General features: G+C 38.1%; 1 protein-coding gene and 1 long non-coding RNA gene across 2 annotated transcripts in view; both read right to left on the minus strand.

Annotated features, from left to right (window-relative positions):
• Positions 1-25,179, minus strand: part of LOC116724472 (NACHT, LRR and PYD domains-containing protein 3-like) — a 331,270-nt gene that overhangs the window by 246,090 nt on the left and 60,001 nt on the right. The window lies entirely within an intron of this gene.
• Positions 3,531-5,221, minus strand: LOC116724661 (uncharacterized). The gene is made up of 4 exons (XR_004340217.1): positions 5,208-5,221; positions 4,158-4,163; positions 3,901-3,912; positions 3,531-3,751 (listed from the first exon to the last, which is right to left on the minus strand). It is a non-coding gene; the product is annotated as an uncharacterized LOC116724661 (long non-coding RNA).

Here is a 25,179-nt window from a genome sequence, read left to right on the forward strand (position 1 = left end):
GTTGAAACAACTAACATTTAATTTCTAAGACATTTATCTAAGTATTAATAGCATGTTTTTAATGAAGATTGTATTATCTAATTTTAGAACTACTAATCTACTAAATGATGAATGTATTTGAAAATTGTACCATCTGTGACAATATCAGAATCAAATGGAAATTGTTTGAATGAAAATGTTTTGTTTAGTATTAGAAAATTGCTCAGGATTTATGCTAAATGGGGTTTTGTGAAGATAACCTTTCCTTGAACCAAAATTACTGGATTTAAGTTTCTCCTGAGAATTTATGTAAGGAGAGATAACGGGAGAGACTCTGGATTCCACAGGTATCTGTGAAATCTTATATCATGTTTTTCTTTACCCAAATGACCGTAGAATCCAGGAGCCCAGGATGCAGCTGTTGGCTCTTTTGTTGAAACAGAGAGTAAATGGCCTTTGATCTTTGGCGTAAATTAGGGGGAGTTCTAAGTTTCTCTGAGTGTCCAAGGTAGCTTCCAGTTGGTCAACCAGAGGTACGCCTTAATTGAATATATTAAAAAAGAAAGACACACCTTCAGTATAAGAGTTCGTGCACAGGAGTAACAATTCAGACAGCTGCCACTATTTTGCTTTTTTGCATCAGCTCTCTCCAAAGACGCGTCTTTGCCTTTTCTTTGTTTTTCTTTCTCTATTTTTTCTGTCTCAGGTAATGAATGTATATCTCTGTTCCTCTGCAGTTTTGTTGTTAATTCATACGTTGCTTTGTATGGGATTAAACTCTGTGATTCTGTGACGTCAACACCCATTGTTGTTTTTCCTTGTGGCCGCACGTCGCCCGCTGAGAGGACCTGGGAGTTTGAGGAAGAGAGAGAGCCAAACTTTTTTTCCAAAGTTAATTTATAAATTATTCTTCCTTAACAGTGGTCAAATACTTTTTTCAATCTCTGTGGATAGAAATAACTAGCATCGAGAAAATTTTACCTGAGAGTTTCCAGGTTGCAGTTTGGACTCTTCAGTCCAGCAGAGAGAAGCTTCACTCCTGAATCCTGCAGGTTGTTGTTACTCAGGTCCAGTTCTCTGAGACTGGAGGACTGGGAGCTGAGAACTGAGGACAGAGCTTCACAGCTTCTCTTTGAGAGGTTACAGTCACTCAGTCTGAGGAGACAGGGAGAAAATCTATTATTAAACAATTCTTCAAAATTTATGTTCTTTCAAATCAACAATGTTTTTATTGGACAGAGAAGGAACTATTTTATTTTACACAACCTTTGCATTTATTGTGAACTGGTTCATTCTATATTTGGACCTCCAGCCTTAAAGGACTGAACTACAGGTAACAAGGAGGTTGGAAATAGCATTATAAATTTTCATAATTAACTATATTAATCCAATTTCAATTTTAACAGTGGAGAAGTTTTGCTGCTTTAATATGTAACACTATTTCCAGCTGCTGAAGGAAGTCTGTTTATTTTTTGAGCAACACCCCCAATGAAGAGACAATGCACCAACATATAAACTGAAACATGAAAAATTTCCTCATAATTAGCAGATTCCTATCTATAAAAAATACAGTAACAATCTGTGTCCTTACAGAGCTTTGTTGGAGGCTTTAACCACTGGCAGCAGCCTCAGAAGAGCCTCCTCTGAAGCAGAGTATTTCTTCAGGTCAAACACATCCAGGTCTTTTCCTGGTGACATTAAGATGAAACCCAGAGCTGACCACTGAGCAGGAGACAGTTTATCTGTGGAGAGACTTCCTGAACTCAGAGACAGTTGGATCTCCTCCACTAGAGAACGATCATTCAGTTCATTCAGACAGTGGAACAGATTGATGCTTTTCTCTGCAGACACATTTACATTGATCTTCTCCTTGATGTACTGAACTGTTTCCTGATTGGTCTGTGAGCTACTTCCTGTCTTTGTCAGCAGACCTTGTAGGAGTCTCTGATTGGTCTGCAGTGAAAGTCCCAGGAGGAAGCGGAGGAACAAGTCCAGGTGTCCATTTGGACTCTGTAAGGCCTGGTCAACAGCTCTCTGATGGAGAGATTTTAGTTCAGATTTATTAAGTAATGAAGATTTCTTAGATATTTGTGTTTCTTTCATCACGTCAGAACCAGAGTTGATAAAGGTCAGATGAACATGAAGAGCAGCCAGAAACTCCTGAACACTCAGATGGACGAAGCAGAACACCTTGTCCTGGTACAGACCTCTCTCCTCTTTAAAGATCTGTGTGAACACTCCTGAGTACACTGAGGCTGCTCTGATATCGATGCCACACTCTGTCAGGTCTGATTCATAGAAGATCAGGTTTCCTTTCTGCAGCTGATCAAAAGCCAGTTTTCCCAGAGACTCAATCATCTTCCTGCTCTCTGGACTCCAGTGTGGATCTGTTTCAGCTCCTCTATCATACTTGACCTTCTTCACTTTGGTCTGAACCACCAGGAAGTGGATGTACATCTCAGTCAGGGTTCTGGGCAGCTCTCCTCCTTCTCTGGTCTCCAACACATCCTCCAGAACTGTAGCAGTGATCCAGCAGAAGACTGGGATGTGGCACATGATGTGGAGGCTTCGTGATGTCTTCATGTGGGAGATGATGTTGCTGGCCTGCTGCTTATCTCTGAATCTCTTTCTGAAGTACTCCTCCTTCTGTGGGTCATTGAACCCTCTGACCTCTGTTACCATGCCAACACACTGAGGAGGGATCTGATTGGCTGCTGCAGGTCGTGTGGTTATCCAGAGGAGAGCAGAGGGAAGCAGTTTCCCCCTGATGAGGTTTGTCAGCAAAACGTCCACTGAGGTGGACTCTGTAGCATCAGTCAGGATCTCCTTGTTGTGGAAGTCCAGAGGAAGTCGACTCTCATCCAGACCATCAAAGATGAACAGAACCTGGAAGTGTTCAAAGCTGCAGATTTCTTTGGTTTCACTAAAGAAATAATGAACAAGTTCCACCAAGCTGAAGTTTTTCACTTTCAGCACATTCAGCTCTCTGAACGTGAATGGAAATATGAACTGGATGTTCTGGTGGGCTTTGTCTTCAGCCCAGTCCAGAGTGAACTTCTGTGTTAGGACTGTTTTCCCAATGCCAGCCACTCCCTTTGTCATCACTGTTCTGATTGGTTGATCTCTTCCAGGTGGGACTTTAAAGATGTCTTCTTGTCTGACTGTTGTTTCTGGTCTGTTTTTACTCCTGGATGCTGTTTCAATCTGTCTGACCTCATGTTCATCATTGACCTCTCCAGTCCCTCCCTCTGTGATGTAGAGCTCTGTGTAGATCTGGTTCAGAAGGGTTGGACTTCCTGCTTTAGCAATCCCCTCAAACACAGACTGGAACTTCTTCTTCAGACCAGATTTAAGTTGATGTTGACAAACTGGAGCAAAATGTCCTAAATTAACACAATAACGATAATCAGATATGAAACAAATCATCTTTTGAATTTGATTACATGACTTCTGAAGATGTTTTTCATAAATTTGATTCCATCTCTTCAAATTTCAGTAAATATGTGATTTATCTATCATTTCAAATCTCTGAAGAAATCCTCTTACTGCTCTGCAGACGGTCAGACAGCTTTTCCTGCTTCATCCTCCTCAGGAAGTTCAGTGTGATCTTCATCACTGCCTCTCTGCTGCTCCTCCTCTGTTCTTCATCATCAGCTTCCAACACATCGTCATCTCTCTGACTCTCTGAATTTTCTGGGTAATCTGGACTCAGATCTTTCTGGATCTTCTTCAGTTCTTTCTTCACAAAAGTGACAATATTGTCCTCCAGCAGCTGGAACAGAATTATAGATGAAGGAAACATCATAAGTCAAACACCAGATGGATGTTGGATAGACTGACATTCCTCTGGTCTACAAAGAGCAGCATGAAGGTGACTTTGAACAGAACTCATGGAAAAGTAGTTCTTGTTCATGTACAGACCATAAATATGGACTCCAGTTGTGTTTGTTTCTGCTGGGCAGACGGACCACTGGGAACCTCTGAGCTCTGCTGGTCCACTCTGTGGAGGAACCAGGAACAATTAGAAAGTCAGAAAATATTCATCCATCAGTATCCACAGATGGAATCACCAAGAGTTTGACATTAAAATTCCATAAAGCAGAAAAACAGAGTGATAGGTATTTTCCTTTCGAACCTAAATAAAAGAAAGAACCACAGACAACGCATATGAATTTTACGTCAAGCTTTTGCAAAAGGAGAAGTCTCTGTCACTGCTCCTCCGAGCTGTTCACAGAGCGTTCTGATCTGCTTCCACATGAGCTCCTGTTTTTATTGTCAAAGAAGAACAGGCAAGAGGGCAGTCAGGAAAAACAACAGAGGTCGTAAAGCTTCTAACCCAAACAACTAACAACCCAGTTCCAGATGTGATATCTGATCAAAGGTCTGAGCCCGGTTCAAATCTCGGTCAGTACTGTCAATAAAACAAAATACGACTGCTCACAGGTAGTTACTAAATTAGGAGGTGTTCTTGCAAAAGGATTTAAGGTCTGAGAAACTCAGTGTTAACTATTTCTCATGAAAATGAACAGACAGTAGTGACCACCATACACACATAAGGAAGAGAACACCTTAAACAAAAAATCACAATGATCTATAGGCTGAATGTGAACTAAAGTAATAATAAAATGATAATACCAAAAAATCTCTAACACAGAGCATCACATAAAAATAATGCAAAGAAGTTAGGAGAAAGATTAACTGCAAGAATGGAGACCAGTAACACCAGAAACACCCAGTAGACATTTCAAAAAGTTGGTACTGAAGTTGGACTTCAAACAGTCCAAACTGTCAGCAGATCTGATGCTGGTGGAGACAGTTTCCCAGAGGTTGGGGTCAGTGGAAGTGAAGGCTCTGTCCACACAGGTCTTCAGGACAGTGTGGGACATCCATCAGGTTCCTATGACTAGATCTGAGGTGATGTGGACATGGAGGAGGTTTGAAATATGTGGGTGTGTGTCCATGTGGAGTCCTCTGCTGGATGTTATAGAGAGAATTTTAAAATGGATCCTGTAGATCCCTGGAAGCCAGTGAGATCACATTGTATCTGTCCACACAGAGACAATCAGAAGGTAAAGGTCCATGATGTAATATCTGGATGTGAGCAGTGAACCAGGTGAACTAAGTAGCTGTAAAGATTTAATGTTCCTGCTGATCCCACTAAGAACCAGCAGAACCTCTGATGGTCCACATCAGCTCAGTTTGGTTGAGTTCCAGCAGATCTCACCAACCACATCATGAAGCTTTCCTTCCCTGCTGAATTGCTCTCACAATGCACACAGGAACCAAGTCCTGATGGACCAGACTGGCTTTACCAGGTATTTCCCAGTGGAAATGTGTTTGATGTAAAAGCTCTTTTCATAAATCATAAAAATATACTTTAAAATAAACATTAAATTAGGCTTTTTTATGTTTTTGAATCATTCTTTAAACTTTGCATACAGTCCAACAAAAATTAGTCTAATATTTGCTGTTATTAAAAAAAAAATCATAACAATGTATCAAGTAACGGTTGAACCCATTGTAACAGTTGACCAAACTGTAACGGGGTTGAAGATTTTTACTAAAAGTTGCCATAAGTCCACATTAGCTAGGTTATGGAGCAACATATGATATGATGAAAACAAGAATTAATATGTTTCAAAGACCATTCTTTACTTTTTCCCAAACAACAATAATTATCATTTACATGCCTAAAGGTGTTGAAAGGTTGAGCTTGACAATGAAAAAGTTTGGATAAAAAATAATCAAATATCGGTAAGAAACTATAATAACACTTAAATCTCTTTACAGTGTGAGCAGGAAAAAACTTAAGTGATGTCACTTCCAGGATGCTGAGGAAATTGGACTGAACGTTATTTATAAAAAGGAGGGATTGGTCTGCTGTTACAGGGTTAAACAAAACTGGAAGGACATGATTAAAAAGTAATATTTTATAAATAATGAATGTATTTTTCTTCATATTTCTTTTATTTAGATTAAAGTATACCTATAATGTTTAAAATGGTACAAATAAGTTGCAGTTACTGGTTAGTTTCATTTCTTTATATTCAGTGAAAAATTAACATTGGTCAGTGGGGACATGCTCATTTGGCTGACCTCTACGCTTCAACAACCCATCAAATCTTTCAAAACATAATTATTAAAATATATTTGTATGTTATATTACCAAGACACATGGATATTTCCAATACTTGATTTTTCTTTAAAAATGTGGGTTGAATTATATGAAAATATTTGAGATAAACCTGTGAGACACAAAATGCACCGAATTCAGAGAATGACCCAGTTGCTTATTTATGGTGTCAGTTAGAGACCATCTGGTTCTGAAAGATATCCACATGAGATATTTTTTACCTTAACTGTGGAAATGGTTAATAATCCACTATGTTGGATGATGTTTGAACCACAGAGATGAAACTGGATTCATAAAATTAATTCATAAAAGCCTTTTTCTTTCAGCATTTCTCTGTCTGGAAAATAAATAACATTTAGATTTAGAGAACAATCCAAATATCAATCTAGAAATTAAACTCACTTCTGCCTTTTGTGTTTGTGTGTTAAATTAATATTGGATGGTCATAATAACAGATATAAACTGAACAGTTACAGCAGTTAGAAACAGCTCACCTCTCTGATGGTGGAGATCCAGGAGATTTAAAGTGAATGAATGCATCCATTGACCTGTCGCTCTTAAAGGACACACAGCTGGGTTCTGGTTCTGGTTCTGGTTTGCGTCTCTGATGGATCCTGACAGAAACATGATGATTAAAACTTAATCAGCAAAGAGGAGCAGCAGCAGCTTCATCACCACGTCTGTTCTGGCCTGATATAGTGAACGCTGTGTGAAAAGGGCTGTGGACAGTTAGAGATGGTGACCTCACCTCTGACCTTTGCTCTGGCTCTCATCTTCCCCACACAGAGTGGTTTTAGAGGGAGGGACTCCCTCCTCTCTGTCCTCACACTGATCCATGCTGCTGAATTCACATCAGCTCACACACACTTTCTACCTTCACCTGCAGAGGAAACACACATCATTCATCTGCACATCAACTCTGATCATCCTTTACATCATTAGAGCTGGAAAAAGATCAGCTGCTCCTCCTCTGATTGGCTCTTCTTCTCTGCTTCATATCAGTGTCAGGTGAATGCAGTCAGACAGCAGAGAGGCAGAGGAAGCTGCCATCAGCTGCTGCACTTCTACTATCAGTCCACCAGATGGAGACATGGAGCAACAATTACATTCACTGATTCAACCTGAACAGAAAGTATTTTAGTTAGTTAATTATTAAACTCTACAAGTGGATTATCTGCTCTATCAAATATTAACTATTTAATAAAACGACTGAATTAAACATATTTTAACAATATCATTTCATTTCGAAAGGAATAAACAGGAAATTGTTTCTTTCTGACTTTAATGGTGGAGACCAGAGTTTGATTGCAGGAAATAAAACCAAGAATCAGTTTGTTCAGAGAAGAAAATAAATAAAACCAGCTGTTCAGCAGAGAACTTCAAACAGCAGATTTTAGTTTTTTAGCTGAAATCAGAAGTGAACATTTTCTCCAAACATCAGAGAGCAGAAACAAGCAGGAATATCCTGATGACAAAGTTCAAGTAGGAAACAAAGCAAACTTACAGTTTGTTCAAATTATCCAAAGAGTTGATGAAGAATATCTGAACAACAAGCTGAGACCCAACAGAACCACAGTAGATCCAGAGTGGTGCCACAAATAAACAGGTTAGTTTAAACTGAAAGTGTTATGAGGAGAAATGAGCCCAGACTGGTCTGACTGGTCAGACTGACTGGGAGTCAAAGGAAAGTTATTCTGTTGACGTCTGAAGACAGGATCACTTCTCATAAATCTGGATCCGCTGTTATTCTGCTGATCCAGGTTCTGTTCAACACCAACTGAACCAGAACCTTTTTTACACTCATAACCTTTGCATAAAGCTTACTGATGTCAAGCTTGAAGAAGCATCCTTACCTGAAACCTAATAGAAATATGTGCACAAAGTTTCAAAAGCAGTTCTGTTTAAATAAATAAATAAAGGTCCGGGTTTACCTCCAATGTATTTTTCCTTGCACGTTTCATTTTGTTTCTCTGTATGTTCACTTAATCTTAATGTTTTTTATTTGTTTATATCACAGTTTAAAAGGTTTACTGTACCTGGAATCAGCATGTTTTAAAACATGTATTGTTGCTTTAAGAGGACAATGATCTCACACACACTTCTAAAGTGGTTTTGATATTAATACTTTACATAAGCAATAAGCTCTTGGAGAGCCATGAACTCTGATACTGAAAATATGCCGTTGTTTAATATGCCAGTGACGTTTACATTGGAATAAACCTATGTTGTCATCTGTACACGTTACCAGGCAACACCAGTTACCTTCAGGTGTCGTATGTTTCGTACAGCTGACAGTGTTGGACTGACCTGTTCCTGTTATTTTTACTAAATGACTAAAATGTCTGAAATATAGTCAAGTGTTTTTTATTTCACATTTTGTTACAATAAAACCACAAACTTCATAGCATTTTATTTGGAAATTTATATAATAGACCAACTAAAGTTGGTGATTTTATACTTTTTTTTACTAGGAAACATAAAAAAATGTGTTATGCATTTTTGTATTCAGGCTCTTTAATACGTATATGATCCATGCATCTTAACTGTGAATAATAAATGTTAATCACTTATTTCTTTATTTTGGGAACTTGGTGTCAAAGCAATTTTCTGACTTTTCTTGCATGTCATTAAAAGTATTTGATTGGAAATGGTTTTAAATTTTTCATACAGGCATAAATAAGTAAATGTTTCATGTTTTATCTCTAAACTTTACCTTCAGTATAAATTATGTTTCGCCTTTAATTTCCACTTCTGCCTTAATGTTAAAGAGAGTTGCTGGTGTTACAGGAGCATGTTTTCTATAAGTTTATTCTGCCTCTTCAGCTCCACCAGCACGCATGAAACTTGTGGTGCAATTTGACGCGCATTAAAAATAAATGGTATGGTGAAGTTTTAATGATTTAAAAACATTTAAAATTGCATCCAGCCAGAGCCAGGGAGACGATCTGTACTTGGAAAGCTTTTGTTCATTTGAGCTTGGATCAAAGGTAAATGTTTCATACAGGGGAAAAAAACGTGATTTATAATTTATAAGGAAGTTGTGATTCATGCTGTGCTTTTATAATGTTTTCTACCACTTTGTCAGCTCTGAATCTCATGTTTTATGCCTATTTTTAACCTTTTCCTTATTCAGAGCACTTTGAAATGAAAGTTACAATCTTTCTGTAACTTTTACACCGTTAAACTTGCTATAGTAACTGTTTATTCTTGCAAGGAGTCTGTTATTAAGCTATATTTGAGATGTACAAAATTAATAAGTAATAATTAGGTGCATTTTAAAATTGGTGTCTGAATTTTCTGGTTAGTTTTCTTAGTATGTATCATATTTCTATAAATCTTTATCCTGATATATATTGCTACTGTTTACTGGTGGTTATATGAGTGTAATTTATTCAGGATTAAACTATATTAGTTGTTCTACCTTGTGCTTGTCTTTATTGATCTGTATTGTTCCTATAGTCATAATCCTGCTCTAGGAAGATGTTAAGATGTTCTGGTAAAGTTGTTTCATTCCCCAAATGACATATTTATGTTGCATTTAGCAAACAGAAATTGTTTTGGTTATCCTAACTTAATGACTTAATGTTTGAAAATGGCAACAACGTTTTATACAGTTTGTAAATATCTGGTTTCTACTGTACACTATCTATGGGTGAGTAAAAACCCAAATAACTCAAGATGTGGATCAGAAAAATCTGCCATGAATAGATCAAATTTGGTCTCAATGAATGTCAAAAAACCCAAAAAAACATTTATTTAGACCAGAATTAATCACTTTATTTTGTACATTTAACATGATGCTACCATTATAAAGAATATTCCTTCAGAGTTAAAGAATTTCTGCTATTTTTTCTTTCAGTAAGTCTCTCCATGAGGATTAAAATATTGCAGCAGAGTTTCTGACAGGAGTTAGAAAGACGTCAGTACGCGCAGTCCCAAAGATCTTATACAATCTTATTTCAGCACTGCACATTGAATTTAATCCCCAAAAGCAGGACTGGAACCAGAACCCTCAAGTTTTTGCCTCTTATAGAACCAGCTTCAAGTTTAGATGGGAAGATATGAGCTTTGCTTCTAATTTTGCTCTAAAATTGTTCCCCAAAGCTGCTCTGTGTTCTCTCAGTGTGCCTTACTGCAGCCATTTCTGTGTTTATACTCACCCTCATACTGTTGGCTCTGTTTTTCTCTTCTTCCTTCCTGTGCCCTCTCTGCAACTGGTCCAAACAGACGGCGGCATCTTGGTTTTTTGGCTCACTTCCTGTGAGAAGTTTTAACTTTAGGGATGAAGTGAGAGCTAAACCAGGAATAGATCATTACAAGGTAAAAGACATAATCTATACCCAAGTTTTTAAGCACACGCTTTATGCATGAGGCCCCTGAGCTCCATGTTGGCTAATGATGGCTAACTGTTTTCCTTACAGTACGACGGTTTCCGTGTAGCAAATGAAAACACACATTGAGGTAAGACAGCTTGGTTTATTGTACTGCACTGAAATGTTTAATTTGTACATTTTACTTGTGGTTTTGGGTCGGCTGTAGTTTTTGGTCTTTGCTGTTGTTGACGTGTGATGCTAACTGAGCAAGTATTTGCTGATTTTAGGGGATTAAAATGGCTGAAAGCAGATTTTTAACGCAGTACTTTGATTTTATAATACAGGCATGTAAATAACGAATGCTTTGAAACATTTTCACGTTATGTTTTAACCTCAAACTGAAATGTTTTTCTTGGGATTTTATGTGATGGAGAAACAATGTAACACATAATTGTTGTGAGGTGGAAGAAAAGTAAAATAATGCGGTTGTTTTTTAATTATTTCGTTTTTGTTATGTATAAATAATCTGAAAAGTGTGTTGTGCATTTAGTTCAAATGGTTTCCAGGCATGCATAAATATGGAAAAACAAAGCAAAAATACAAAAATATATTTTTTCTTTATTTCTGTCCATCCTTTCATTCTAGTGTCTGCCCTTCTTTCTCGTTTGTATTTTAACTTTTCTTCCTCTCTTCTTCCCTATGTGCCTTCACTGATTTTCTTTCATGTTGTTTTGTTAGAAAAATGTGCAGCAACCTTGTTGACAGTTTAAAGTTTTTAGCTGCCTCTTTTCTTAGTCTTGCAAAGCTCTGTCCAATATTTCAATAAAATATATTTCAGTTTGTGGCTTTAAAATACAGATTTGAATCTAAGATACTGGATTGTTAATTTACTCTGGGCCGTATTTTGAATTGTAACGGTTGAATGTTTTCCACTTGACTTTAGGTGAACATTTGACAAAAATGTAGTTTCTTTTTATCTTTTTGCTGTGATTATTGAAGCTATGATTTTAGTCATTAATGCTTGAATAATTAGAGTGAATTCGAGTAAAACATAATGACTATAATGAATCTTAACCTTCTGAATGGTTTGCTATAAAATATTTTCTTCTAAATGTGCAGGAAGCACATTATATATGATTTGCTGGGTTTCCTATAAACTAATGTTAATTAAATCAACTCCTATTAACTGCTTGTAAAAGATGGGAATCAATGACAAACTACTAAGTTGGAGTTTAAAATGTTGTTGTACATTTTTGTTTTTAAAAAATCAGTCGTAGGAAAATGAATCCGGACTTTTTCTGTAGCGTTGTTCCAGGGTAAAACATGGCTGCCATGACCTTGCCTCCTGTTTTCTACCATGAGAACCAGCTAAATAAATCGGTCCTGCATAAATTTAGAAAGTTGATGAGCTGACACACACACACACACACCCACACACACGCACACACACAGATTGTGAGGACGAATTTTATCTCATGAAGAAATGCTACATATCAGATCTAGATCAGAGTGACATTTAGTTTTGATTCTTGTCCTAGAATAATACTGAGCTTTTTAAGGCAGTTTGAACCTTAGTGATTAAGTTTAATCTTTCCTTGAAGATTCCTTGCATTGAAAATTTGCTGCTGCCAGAATTTCAGCTCATTAAATCTTATTTTCTAATCTAATCTAATCCAGATTTGTTGCTGACGGACCCATTATTAAATGATCAAATCTGTGCAGCAGCTGACAGTAGATTTATATTTGCAACATGTTGCCGTACGAATGAGTCAAATGTCCCGTGGGTGTAAAATATGCTAAATCGTTGCTGCTCCACCTTCGTTCTGCCTGCAGGTGCAAAATAAACACAAGAATGCTGTGATTCAAAGTGTGGCTTGGGGGCCTTTTGCGGCACATGGCCTGACTTTGTGCGGTCCCTGGCTGCACCTCTACCGAATATCAGAATTATTTTATTAGATCTTGTGTTTTCAAATAAAAAGTTACCAAATTACTGGTTTCAATGCTGAGAAAAAACTAAATATTTCTTTCTTTTAATAGAAAAAACATGCAAAACTCGTATAGTTTTGGATTTATAATAAATTATACATCCGTTTTCTACGAGAAAAGATTTTTCTTTCTTTTTAAATTAAAAACTGGTGACATTTTATTTAAAGCAGTGTGTATAAAACTGAAATGACACTCATGAATATGAAGGAGTCTTCATAAATGTTTACGACTGTCGTCATGAAGTGTCATTCGGAAAATAAAGACAATTTTAATGCAAAGTCTCATTAAAACTTGCATTGAAAGTCCATTAAACATCTTCATCTCTGCTTTCGCTTGAAAAAGCAGAGATGTAAAGTTATTTACATTACAAATAATGTAAATAACTTTACATTATTTGGTAAATAATGAAACTTTTAATGTAAATTTCCATAAAAAATTGCATTTAAAGTGTCTTTCTTTACCAAATGACACGTCATGACGACAGTCGTAAACATTTATGACGACTCATTCAGTGTCATGTCAGTCTTATACAAACCCTTTCAACTAAAGTATCACCAAAAAATTTTATTTTAATTTAAAAAATGTCATGTCAGTTTATTGTTCATTGTTTATTGTTAATGCCAAAGCAACAAAAGTCCTCCAACAGTTTTTGGCTGTAAAACCTCCAGCTGTGAGACTTTTCCAGTGAACCTACCTGAACGTTTAATTGTTCCTGTAACTCAGGTCTGAACATATTTGAAGGAGGTGTGTAGCATTTTCCTGTAAAGCGAAACTATGTGTTAATGGAAAGAACAAACGTTTTTGAACATTATTAAATAAGCTCTTAGAATAACAATGTCAGTCCAGAATGCGTCATGGGATGATTGAATCAGGTCAATCAGAACATTTAGTTTGTTCTCTGTGCATTCACCAAAACATTACATCTTACCAAGTTTTTTTGTCTCATTTCTGGTGCAAATGTTTTAGTAAACTTTAAAACAAAACTAGCTTACAAGAAACTTTTCAACAAAACACAGGAGCTTGTTTTAAGGAAATAATCCCTTAACATTGGAGCAAAAGTTCTGGTTCTATTGTCACATTATTTCACTTATAACATGGAAAATTGTCTTATTAAAAGTAAATTCATCTTCCAATAGAACGAGGACATTTTCATCAAAATTAAGGAATTATTTTCTTAAAACAAGCTCCTTAAAGATACTTGCAAGTTGCAAGTGTCTTGATTCTTGCGTTGTGTGAATTGTGAGACAGTTATTTTTTGTTTTTGGGCATGTGCACCGACTGATGGCACCCTTTGAATTTCGTTGTCCTTGTGACAATGACAATAAAGATTTATCTTATCTTAGTTGGTTTTGTCTTATTTAAAGTAGCTACACAGACATTTGCACTAGAAACTGGACCAAAAATACTTGGTAAGATTTTGTGTTTTTGCAGTGTTGTATTGTAGCCAGTGTGAAAAATATGCTAAATCATCCTGGCTCCACATCCATGATTCTGCATTTGTGCCTAATTGAGAGTAATTAGTTTACTGTTGTCGTTATTCACTGAAACTGTCTCATGCAAAGGCAATTTAACTTTAACTGGCTTTACATATTTCCATCTATTAGTTTGTTTGTTTTATTTGCAGCAGTCCTAGTTTAACAACAGTGACACTAAGAGTAGATAGAAAATGTTTAAACAACATAAAATTTACATTTCATTTTTATAAACTTGTTCAAGTTGTTAACACAGGGTATCAGCCAATCAAATGGTAGCTGTTAGGTAAATTGTATATATTATTATCAAATATTTGTTGTTTCATGTGCCTTTATAATGTTCTTGTCTTATATGCCTTTATTTGTTTCATCTTAGCATAAAGAAAGTTTCTGTGTTGTTGAATTACTTTGATTCCTTTCTCAGAAGGCCTCTCTGAGGAAGAGCAGAGACAACCAGCAGGGTTATCGCTCAGCAGAAACATCTGCATCCTTGACCTGCTAGTTGGCTATAAAACTGTTGCCATGAAGACGTACAACTTGCTCTGTGTTATCCTGTGTCTGGAACAGAATAATCTAGTGTGTAGATACCATGTGTTTTGTTAGTGACTAGCATTTGCGTTGCAATCATGTGATTGAAGTGTTTTCCCCAGCCCTTTGAGACGCTCTCTGTAACAGGGATCCTAACAGCAATAAAAAGGGAGAACGGACACATATGTTTTCAGAACGGAAGAGATGTGTGACTGAAAACATCTCTGGCTGTTCTCCTCGCGAGGACAAAAGAATCGAACTCTCTTGTCTTTCTTGTGTTTGTTTAATTTGTCTCAATAGGTGTTTAAACCTGACAGTAGCAAATGGAAAAAGATAGAGATCGAGACATGTTGGAAATAAACAGAGTTGAGTAGTAACTAGTTACATTTACTCAGTTACATAAACTTAAGTAACTTTAGAACAATTTACTTTTTTGATCATTTTTATTTCTGTACTTTTGAGTAATTTTATAAAGTATTTATACTCTTACTTCAGTACTTTATATTTTGGTCCATCTGTTTATGTAATTTTTAAATATTAAATGATTGATAGTTTGATCAGTTACTCAGTACTTGAGTAATTTCTTGGTCGGCCACTTTTTACTTTTACTTGAGTAAAAACACATTGAATTAGTTACATTCTTACTTGGTTACAGTTTTTGGGTTTTCTACCAATAGAAAACAATAGAAAATCATGGATCCATTGAATCAGCAGTCTGGGCTGCAGGTGGAGGTATAACGACCAGGGAGGAACAATATTGTTTCTGAAAATGTCACAAATCTCAAATAATCTCCAACTAGTTCCTTGAGCACGATAACTAGTTCAGTTTTCCAGTAAACTCCAGTTCTCAACAGAACCGGTGTGGCGTGTGGAGGAACACGAGATTCTCACCTTCGGTGTGATGAGACGAATCTGCAGCCAACAGGAAATGTAATTATTTTAATAAGCACTAATATCTGAGGAATGTTAAAGAAGCCTTTTTGAATCTATGCCAGAAGTAATTAAATCAGATTAAAGTAGGTTAGTCCAATCTAGGTCAAGCACTGATACGGTTTGCCTATAATGAAGTTTGATGAAGCTGCAAGAATCGATGGCAACTGAAGATAGAAAAATTTTTTTTAAAATATACGTGTGACGGGGTTCTATTATGAATTAGTCAAACACAATGACTGGTCCAAGTCGGAGATCGTTTTAGAGGATTTATTAAACTCTCACAAAGATGGCAGGTGCAGACCACACACGAAGGACATCCTAAGATTTCGCAGTTCCTTCAGCAGCCCTTTCTCTCGCTTTTGCTGACCTGTCATAAAATCCTTCATCAAAGTGAGAAACTCACTGCCAGATGCACTTGATCCACTGGGGCCAGGCTTTGGTTCACCTTCCTCATCTGATCCATCCGACGTTGGCATGCTTTCCCATGCTTTGTCAGTCACCTGTTCTTCCATCTTTGATTGTGATCGAAGACCAGATCTTTGCTTCACCAAACGAGATCCTCTTCTCCGGCTTGCCATAATCCCACTCCTGACACCATGTGTGCGCGTATTCTGACACGGACTCTAAGTCCCAGCTCGTGACGGCTCCTCCGTCACAATACGCTATTAATTGCAGAAATTTTCTAGAAAAACTTCTACATTTCTGAGTTTCAAAACTCAATAATTTGAGAGAAAAAACTGGGAAATTTCTGAATCCCAAAATGAAACATTTGGAGAAAAGAAATCAGAAAATTTTAAAACTTTCCAAAGTCAAAGACTTTCTCCTTTATGAGCTCAGAAAATTGTAACTTTTTTCAAAGATTAATGTCTTTTTTTACCCCTCCAGGGGGTCTTTTGTGGGCTCTAGTGTCCCTTATATGATAGGCTGACAGGAAACGGGGGAAGACACGCGGCAAATGTCGTCGGGTCCGGGAGTCGAACCCGCGACGGCCGCGTCGAGGACTGAAGGCCTCCAAATACGGGTCGTGCCAACCGCTACGCCACCACGGCACCCCCCAAAGATTAATGTCTAAATTTCTCAGATTTTTAGCAAGTATTTTCTCATTGTTTCTATCTTCATTGGCCCTAATAAACCATAATATCTTCCAAATGATTCATCTTCAAGCTTTACTGGGGCAAATAAAGACAGCATAGAAATTATAAGGCAGTTTTGGCCTTTTTGTATTAAAAAAAAACATCCAACAGTTTCTGCAAATATCAGGTTTTCATGCAGTTGGTTCAACAACTTAGGAGCATAAAAACCAAAACCTGCAACATCAATTTGTTCAAACTTTTAAATCTTGATGGTTCGTCCCGTTTTTGTTTTCTGCTTTTTCTTTTTCCCACAAAGCGTTTTCTGTTTGGCAGGAAAACATCCAGTTTGGCCTGAAGGTCGAGATGAAGGTGAGTCAGCTGAAAGAAGCTTTTCCAGGTAAAACCTGTAATGGCTGCAATGACCAAGAAACGGAGTCGTATTGCAGTAAATCCTCAAAACAATGCAGTCAGTATGGATGCGAAACAAAGTTTAATCACCGACGTTGATAAAGTGATACTTTTCCTTCACGAACTCTGAATGATTTTCAGTAAGAGCAGCAGCTTTGGGTGAACCGGGAAATCTCTGTATTGTGGTTGAGAATAAGGGTGGCACCTTTAGATTCTTTTCTCTTGTTTTTTTTTTAATACAGTACAATCATGAACACGCGGAAAAACGTTCCAGTTCAGAGAAAAACCACTGTTGCAATCATTGTTAGTGTTCATTGTTCCTGTTGGCTCACTGCCGAACCGTGATTACTTATTGTTTGAACTCGAATGCCAAACAAACGCCTCCAACGCTGCTATCAGATGCTAAGCTGAAAGTGTCTGTACTGACAGATGGGCTGTCAAATCCGTCTGGTACCTTTGTCAGACTTTAATTGAGTTACTTTACTGGTGTAAAAACACAACAAAGTTACATAAACATTGTTGCGGCCCCTGGCCTCTTCAGGCTGTGGAGGCTCTTTGTTTTTTTTCTATTATGCAGGATCAGCTGTGCGGGCACAGCTTTCTGATTGGCTGCCTAGAGGCTGCAGGAGAGCAGCCACCCCATTGGATCAGCAAAGCCAATCAGACGTTGATGAGACCCACCTGCACCGTATAAAAGACGTCTGAGTTCATTCCTCCAGGGGGGGCAGCTAGCAGGAAGAGGTTAATAAAAACTTCACTTTAACACACGCAATACCAGAGAAAGGTCATTTAACATTTCTACCTTTGGAGTCCAGAGACGGGTCGACTGACCTGAAGGATTTTAGCTAGCAGGTGCTTTTGCTCTGTAAATAAGGCCATTACCCTGGTAATTACCCTGGTAATGGCCTCAACGCATCTCACAGTTGCACAATTGTTCCTTAGACTTAGACTTAGACTGACTTTATTGTCATTTTGCATGCACAGGGTGTATACAGAACGAAATTTCGTTGCATACGGCTCAGGACAATGTTTGAGGTTCCAATGTTGTGAGGTTACTCCAGAATAAAATAAAATACAGTATAAAATATGAATCTAAATATAAAATATAAAGTGCAGGACTGACAGTAAAATAGAAGTTATTTAGCTCTGTACATGTGCAAGGTATAAAGTGGAGACCAGTTTTTGAGTGCAGTCCAGTTAAGAGTTCAGCAGTCTGATGGCAAGTGGGAAAAAGCTGTTTTGGAACCTGGTGGACCTGCACCGGATGCTGCAGAACCTCTTTCCAGAGGGCAGCAGGGAGAACAGTCCATGGTGGGGGTGTGAGGGGTCACTGACGATGTTTCGGCCTCGGGACACGCATCCTGCATCGATGATTGACCTGACACTTCGCCCTTTTGCCTGAGCTGGGTGTGGAAGGTTGTTGCCGAAGCAGTTTCTCCTTGTATGCCTTCTTCTCACTCACATGAGAGTTACCCAACTCTTTTGCAAGCTCAACCAGGAAGTCCACCCGTCTCTCCTGCACCCCAATGCATGCCTGATAAATGTTTCCATGTTTGCCAGGTTTGCTGACCAGCTGTCACATAGTGATGGAACCTTGGTCACCCCCCGCAAGATTATGACTGAAATAAATGCCATTAGTTCTTGTGAACTAAATAGGTAAAGCAGTCACCTATTTATCCTCCACAGCACAAAAGGCTGCATGCAAATTTGCATGTGCAAAGTCTCCCAGATTTCTTTTGCTTACACTTTTTGCATGATTTTTTTGAGGTGGATCAACACAATTAATTTGGTTAGTTTATTTCTAATCTGTCATTTTAAACCCACTTAGCTTTATTTAAAAGAAAAACATTACTAATTTCTTTTAGAAAAACCTTTGCATATTTCTTGAAACAGATTGTATGTTTTGCAAACTCTATGTACATTTGGCAAAATGACCTGGATAATGCAGCACAACATCATGGATCAGCTGCAAAAGGTCACATCTCTCCAAAAACACTTCATGTATGCTTCAAAACTAAACTGAAGAGCATTACCTACAGGAGAGTCTACTGTAGAGCTGCCTCCATCATAGATCGCACCCACCCCCAACATGGACTATTCACACTCCTACCTTCTGGCCTGACGGTCAACGGCCACATTTACAATTGAAGAAGGGAGGCTAATTTGAGCCATCAGAGTCGTCAGTTTGGACTCGGGGTCTTTTGACCCTCTTTCGGGACGTCAGGGGAGAGGTCGGAAACCCTGGTAATACCAACTTTCAACAAGATTTATAAATCAATAGTTTTAGTTTTTATCTTTTACTTTTACATGTTGTTTACATCGATTTATTATAAATTTTCTTTCACACTCTCTTTTTCCACAATACAAAAGAAAATTAACTTCAAAATGTATAGATATTGAAAAAAGTTCTATAGATTATCATATATGGCACGTGTGTCAAACTCAAGGCCCGAGGGCCAAATCTGGCCCGCCATAGCTTTTTATGTGGCCCTCTAGACTCCAAATCATAGCAATGGGCCCCTCCAGTTTTTACAAATAACCGCACAATTCACACAAAAATCAACAGATCCACTCATGTTTTCTGAGTTTATCGACATGTTTTCTGAGTTTATCAACATGTTTTCTGAGTTTATCAACATGTTTTCTGAGTTTATCAACATGTTTTCTGAGTTTATCAACATTTTTCTGAGTTTATCAATATGTTTTCTGAGTTTATCAACATGTTTTCTGAGTTTATCAACATGTTTTCTGCGTTTATCAACATGTTTTCTGAGTTTATCAACATGTTTTCTGTGTTTATCAACATTTTTTCTCAAAATTGACCATAAACATTTGGGTTCAAGTGCCTGCTGTCTCAGCCTGACCTGATGTCAAGTTATAGTCCATGACCGATAGAGCGATTAATAAAAGATTACATTTAACATCATATCTTAGCGCAAATATTGTAAAAAATTCCTTACAGATATTTCTAACTTAGCGCCACAAAATCTGTGATGATTGCAGAAAAGCACAAAAACAATCCTGGATGAACTGATTAGTGTGAAAAGATGTTCAATATTATGTTATTTTAAGAAACACTTATTGATGCTGAAACACCTATATATTGATATTTTAACAATTTAATTGGTTTTTATCAATATGTTCTGGCACAACAGGCCCTTTATGAACATTCAGGTTTTCAGGCCCAAAACGGAAATGAGTTTGGATAAAAACGAGTGAATCATGGACTATTTTGAATGTAAACAAGAATAAATAGTGAGATATTTGGTGGTGGAATGATGTCACACCGCCAGCAAAGGAAGATTCTGTGATGTCACTGGCGATGCAGTCTGTGATGTCATCAACTCAGAATTGTATGCAACACGATTCTGCATATTTTTCATTGCTTGCAAAATCACTGACCAGTTCAGACGTGCGCAAAGCTCTTTAAGGTAGTTTACCGATCGACAACTTTAGTGATTGTATTGAGGAGAAATGTTTCACTTATTTCAGCAATACTGCAACAAAATGATGGGACCCCAGGCGAGAACGGGAGTCCAGCAAGACCCCCAAGGCAGGTTCGCTCCTGCACATCTGGATATCTTAGATGAGGAAACCCAAAGACTGGACTCCAGTCTGGAAATGGAGAGCGCCAGGATAGAAAACAACCAAGACATGGCCGACCTGGAGGCGGAGCTGGAAGAGATGGAACTCCGGCTAAAACAGCAGGAAGCCCTCAGAGAGAGATTTATTAATGAGATCAAAGAGGCAAAGAGAGAACTAGAGAGACTAGAGACACAAGAGAGTCAAGAGATGTCCAGTGATCCAGGAGACCTTAACTCTGATGTCACTGCTTCCAAGGTTCACAACGATGTGAAAGACATGAAGGAGAAGCCTTTGCAACAAGACTTTGAGGATTTGAAGTCTTGTTGCAAGGGGAGGTTAGAAGATGACCAAAACCCGGCCGAGCTGGAGGCCAAACTGAATGAGATGGAACTGAGTCTAAAAAGGCAGGAAGCTCTCAGAGAATCTCTTATCAACGAGGCCGAAGAGGCAATGAGGGAACTGGAGAGACTAGAGAGAGAAGAGAGAGAAGAGATGTTCAGTGATCCAAGAGAACTTTACGCTGCAGACATTGATTCCAAATTTTACAACAGTGTGAAAAACATGGAGAAGACCTTGCAGCAGGAGTTTGAGGATTTAAAGGTGGCCCACCTCCTCAGCCAGGAAGCATTTGTTGCTGGAATACAGGCTGAGAGAAAGAAAACTGAGGCTGTCCAAGAAGAACTGGACCAACTTAAGACTTCCTACAAGGAGCTGCAATGTAAATATGATGCAGACATTTCTCTGGTAAGGCAGGAGGTGAAATGTGAGAAAGACGCAAACAAAGAAAGAGAGACAGAGAGTCTGAAGCTAGTCAACAAGCTGAAAGCTGAGAAGGAGGAGCTCTTTCGAAAAATGGCTAGAGAGATTATAATTCTGAGAAAGAGAGAGAAGCAGATGCTGAACAAACTGGATCAGGTTCACATTTCGCACGAGGAGATAAAACGTAGGTTTGAAAGAGACAATATGGATTTACAGCAGGAGGTTGAGACATACAAGCAGCAGGTAGAGCAGGAGAGAAAAGCTCACCTGGAGCAAACAGAGGAGGATAAGAAGCTTCTAGACCATATGAGAGCTGAGAAGGAGGAGCTCCTCCACAAAATGTCAGGTGAAATCGAGACATACCAGCATCAGGTAGAGCAGGAGAGAAAAGCTCACCTGGAGAAAACAGAGGAGGACAAGAAGCTTCTAGAGAAGCTGAGAGCTGAATATGCCATCCTCCAAGAAATAACAACAACAGAGAAGAAAATCCTGCAAGACAAGGAAAGGAGTGCCAAGGCTGAGCTGGAGAATGTTAACAGTTTGTACATGGAGCTAAACAGTCGGTTTGAAACCGAAGTAACTGCATTTAAACATCAAGTAGAAAAACACCAGGAGGAGCTCATTTGTGTGAAAAATGATTTACAAAGAGCGAGAGACGATCTACTGCTGGCCGACACTCTGAGAGCCGAGGAAGAAGGTTTCCAACAACAACCCATCACAGTTTCCCAAAAGAAGGAAGAAAACTCACAGAACCAAGTTAAAGTATTAAATCAAGGGGTTTCTTCAGAGGAGGATCTCTCAGGAGAACCTTTACCAGGTTCTTCCACGGTTCCAGAATCCTCAGAAGAGACCGAGGTCGCTGGAGAAACCATCCTGCAGGATTTGGACAATCCAGATGGTAAAAAGAAAAAGTCTAAAAATTCATTTTGGAAGAAGGTACGAAACACTCTGGGATGGAAGAAGCCAAAAAAGAAACAAACAAGTGATTGGACTGAAGAGTCCAAACTGCAACCTGGAAACTCTCAGGTAAAATGTTGTCAATCCTTGTGAAACCAGATTTCTGTCCATTATATTCTATCAGTTATGATACAAATGTTTTTTCAATATTAGAGTAAAATAATAATAGATGTTTTACTGTGAGATGGGTAACCATGCTAAGTCTCGACACAAACATGGCTGGTTTTCCTTTACTGCAGCCTTAATGAACCAAGAAGAGAAATATTTAGAAAGGTTGGGTTCAGGCTAACATTGATAGTGTAGCTCTGGATACTTGACAGATTGCTGCATCCTGGTGCACAAGGAGCATTATTGCAGATCCTTCCTCCCAGCAGTTGTTAGACTTCCTAATCCATTGTTCATGTGACTGTTTTTGATTTTTATTACCTACAAAACTGGAAGCTCTCAGGTATGGAGGAACCTGCTGCAGGAGCAGAGAAGGTCTGATAGAGGAGGAAGAGGGAGAAATGTCTTTAGTCAGTCTGCTGGGAAACATTTAGTTTGAAGCCAAATTTGTAGTTTGACAATTAAATATTTAGTTTGGAACGATGGGATTTATAAGTGAATGAATAACATGGTGAAAATATAACTTGATATTCTGAACATCATTTTGTCTGTTATGACAGTTGAATAACTAAAATTATTTCTGTTAATTTTGACTGTGTAACTTTGCAAAGAACAGCCTATTACCATATAGCACCATTTTCCACATGGTACTGTAAGAACCTGGGAAACCGACCCATCTACTGGAACCACAATGACATGGTAGTCAGAGCAGCAGGGGGCCAAATATAGCTCCATGTGGAACCAAGAGGTTGGAGAGAGAAAATCAGTTTGAAACTGTTTCCTATCAGAGTTCAGTTTGTTTCTCTGTCTTCACAAACCAGGAGCATCATGGGCTGGGCGGGGCTTCCACTGATGGATCTACTGAGAAAATACAGGAAGCTGATTGGCTGATGGACAGGAAGTTAGACTGTTCAGATAAATTACATTAACAGATATTATTGGCATTGAAGAGATATGGCTGAGAGCAATTATAGCTTCTAGAATAAGTGGAAATGTTTCAGTAACAGGAAGAGGATGAGCAACATGTTAAAATAATCATCTATATTCAGAGAAACAAGTAGAGGAATTTATCTAGAATATATATAATATAAAGTCAGAACCTTCTTGAAATTCACTGTTATACAGACCACAAGAGATCTTTTAAGCTAAACAGTCATTAATATCTAAAATAACCCTTTGAATTAATATGAGTCACAAGAAGATTTTATTTCCTTTTGGGATCAATAAGCTGTTTTTTAATTTTAATTTAATTATATCAGTAGAAAGAATAATAAATAATTAGAAATGAAAGAAGAGATAACTATTATGAACGTTAGATTAGAATCAGTTTGAGCCCCACAGCCGCCTGAATCCGACGGCCAACTGCTGCCTTATTTGTTCGTTCTCTCACTCTTTTATTTTACCAAGACTGCCAGTGTAAAGTTCTTGATTTTGATATTTAGAGAAGGAGAAAGACGTGCAGGAGACGAACCGAGGACTGGAATCAAACGCATGGAGGTTGTAGCCTCTGTGAACGGGGCGCCATGCCACGCTCTGTGAAGACCAAATTTAAAAGGTTTTTCCCCCCATTGACAATCTAGAAAATAGATCCCTTCCCAACCCAATTGGAAAAAACGTGGGCAGCACGGTGGTGCAGCGGTTAGCGCTGCATCTTCACAGACACCATCTGTGTGGAGTTTGCATGTTCTCCCCGTGTTTGCGTGGGTTTTCTCCGGGTGCTCCGGTTCCCCCCACATCTCCTAAAACATGTCGGTCAGGTCAGTTGGTCACTGCAAATTGCCCCCAAAGATTTGAAGAAACCCCAAACACATGTGCAGCAGAGAGACTATATGGGCCACCTTCTGTCAAATTTTAATCGGAGTTTGATGGATGAGTGATTAATGACCCTAATTAAATAATTTTGATTTCCGGTCACATGATGCATTTGTAGCCATTTAGGTTAGCGTGTCTTTAATATCTTTTCTTTTTTCAAACTATTTATCCAACGATTTATTGTTCAGTGTTACCTCAGTTTAAATTCTACAGGCATAACCAAAATCATGAAACTATTTTATAAGTCTTAAGTGAAAATACGGTCTTGCCACTTCTTTTTGCAAACATGGTTGTTCATTTTTTTTCAGCTCATGACATGACAGCAGATTTTTCTGACATCAGCAACATTCTGACCGAGCAGAACAGCAGCAGCAAGTTTCCCTCCATGATCGCTAACTTCACTGAAACGGCTCCACGAGCTGAAGACACTTTAAGGTTGGTCAAAACTTTAAAAAAATTTGGATCTCGTTAAAAATTGAATTCTACTCTGAAATGAATCAAACTCATGTGTAATGTTTTGTCTTAGTGTAATGTTTCACCTCTCTGCAAAACTTTGAGTCACTAAGCTTTATTCTGTTATTTAAACCCTTGCTATTTGATTTTAGAAGGGGAACAATGACTTTTTAATATAACAGAAACATAAAATCTAGTCTTTTTACATCTTTAAGATGACTAGAACAAGACTCACTGTGTACACTCAGGGCGATGAGTTCAGCCAAAAGTAAAACATTCCCAAACAGACAGCTGCACCGAGGCAGAGCCTCTCTTTGGAGATGCTCCAACCTTAACAAAAACCTCAACCTTAGCAAAATTAAATTCAATACATACTAGATTTCTCTGTAACTTTGTTCTTACCTGTGTGATTAGATGCGGTTTGTCCAACAGGTTCCATATTGACGTAAATTTCCTCCATCGCTTCAGACTCTGTGCTGGCTTTAAACATTGACTATAAAATCCACTGCAGTAGTGGAACTAAGTGGAAAAAAAACTGTGGGAAAGAGATGAGATGTCTGGTGTTCAACAAAACAAAAGGTAAACGTATTTTAGAGATAACGATCAAATAAAGAAATTCATGAGCGCAGATTCAGTATTAGTTTCTTAAATATCTTACACAACATAAATTCTTGAAGGTTTCA

Source organism: Xiphophorus hellerii, chromosome 8 (genome assembly GCF_003331165.1).
Source record: "Xiphophorus hellerii strain 12219 chromosome 8, Xiphophorus_hellerii-4.1, whole genome shotgun sequence".
In the NCBI taxonomy this organism is placed as follows: Eukaryota; Metazoa; Chordata; class Actinopteri; order Cyprinodontiformes; family Poeciliidae; genus Xiphophorus; species Xiphophorus hellerii.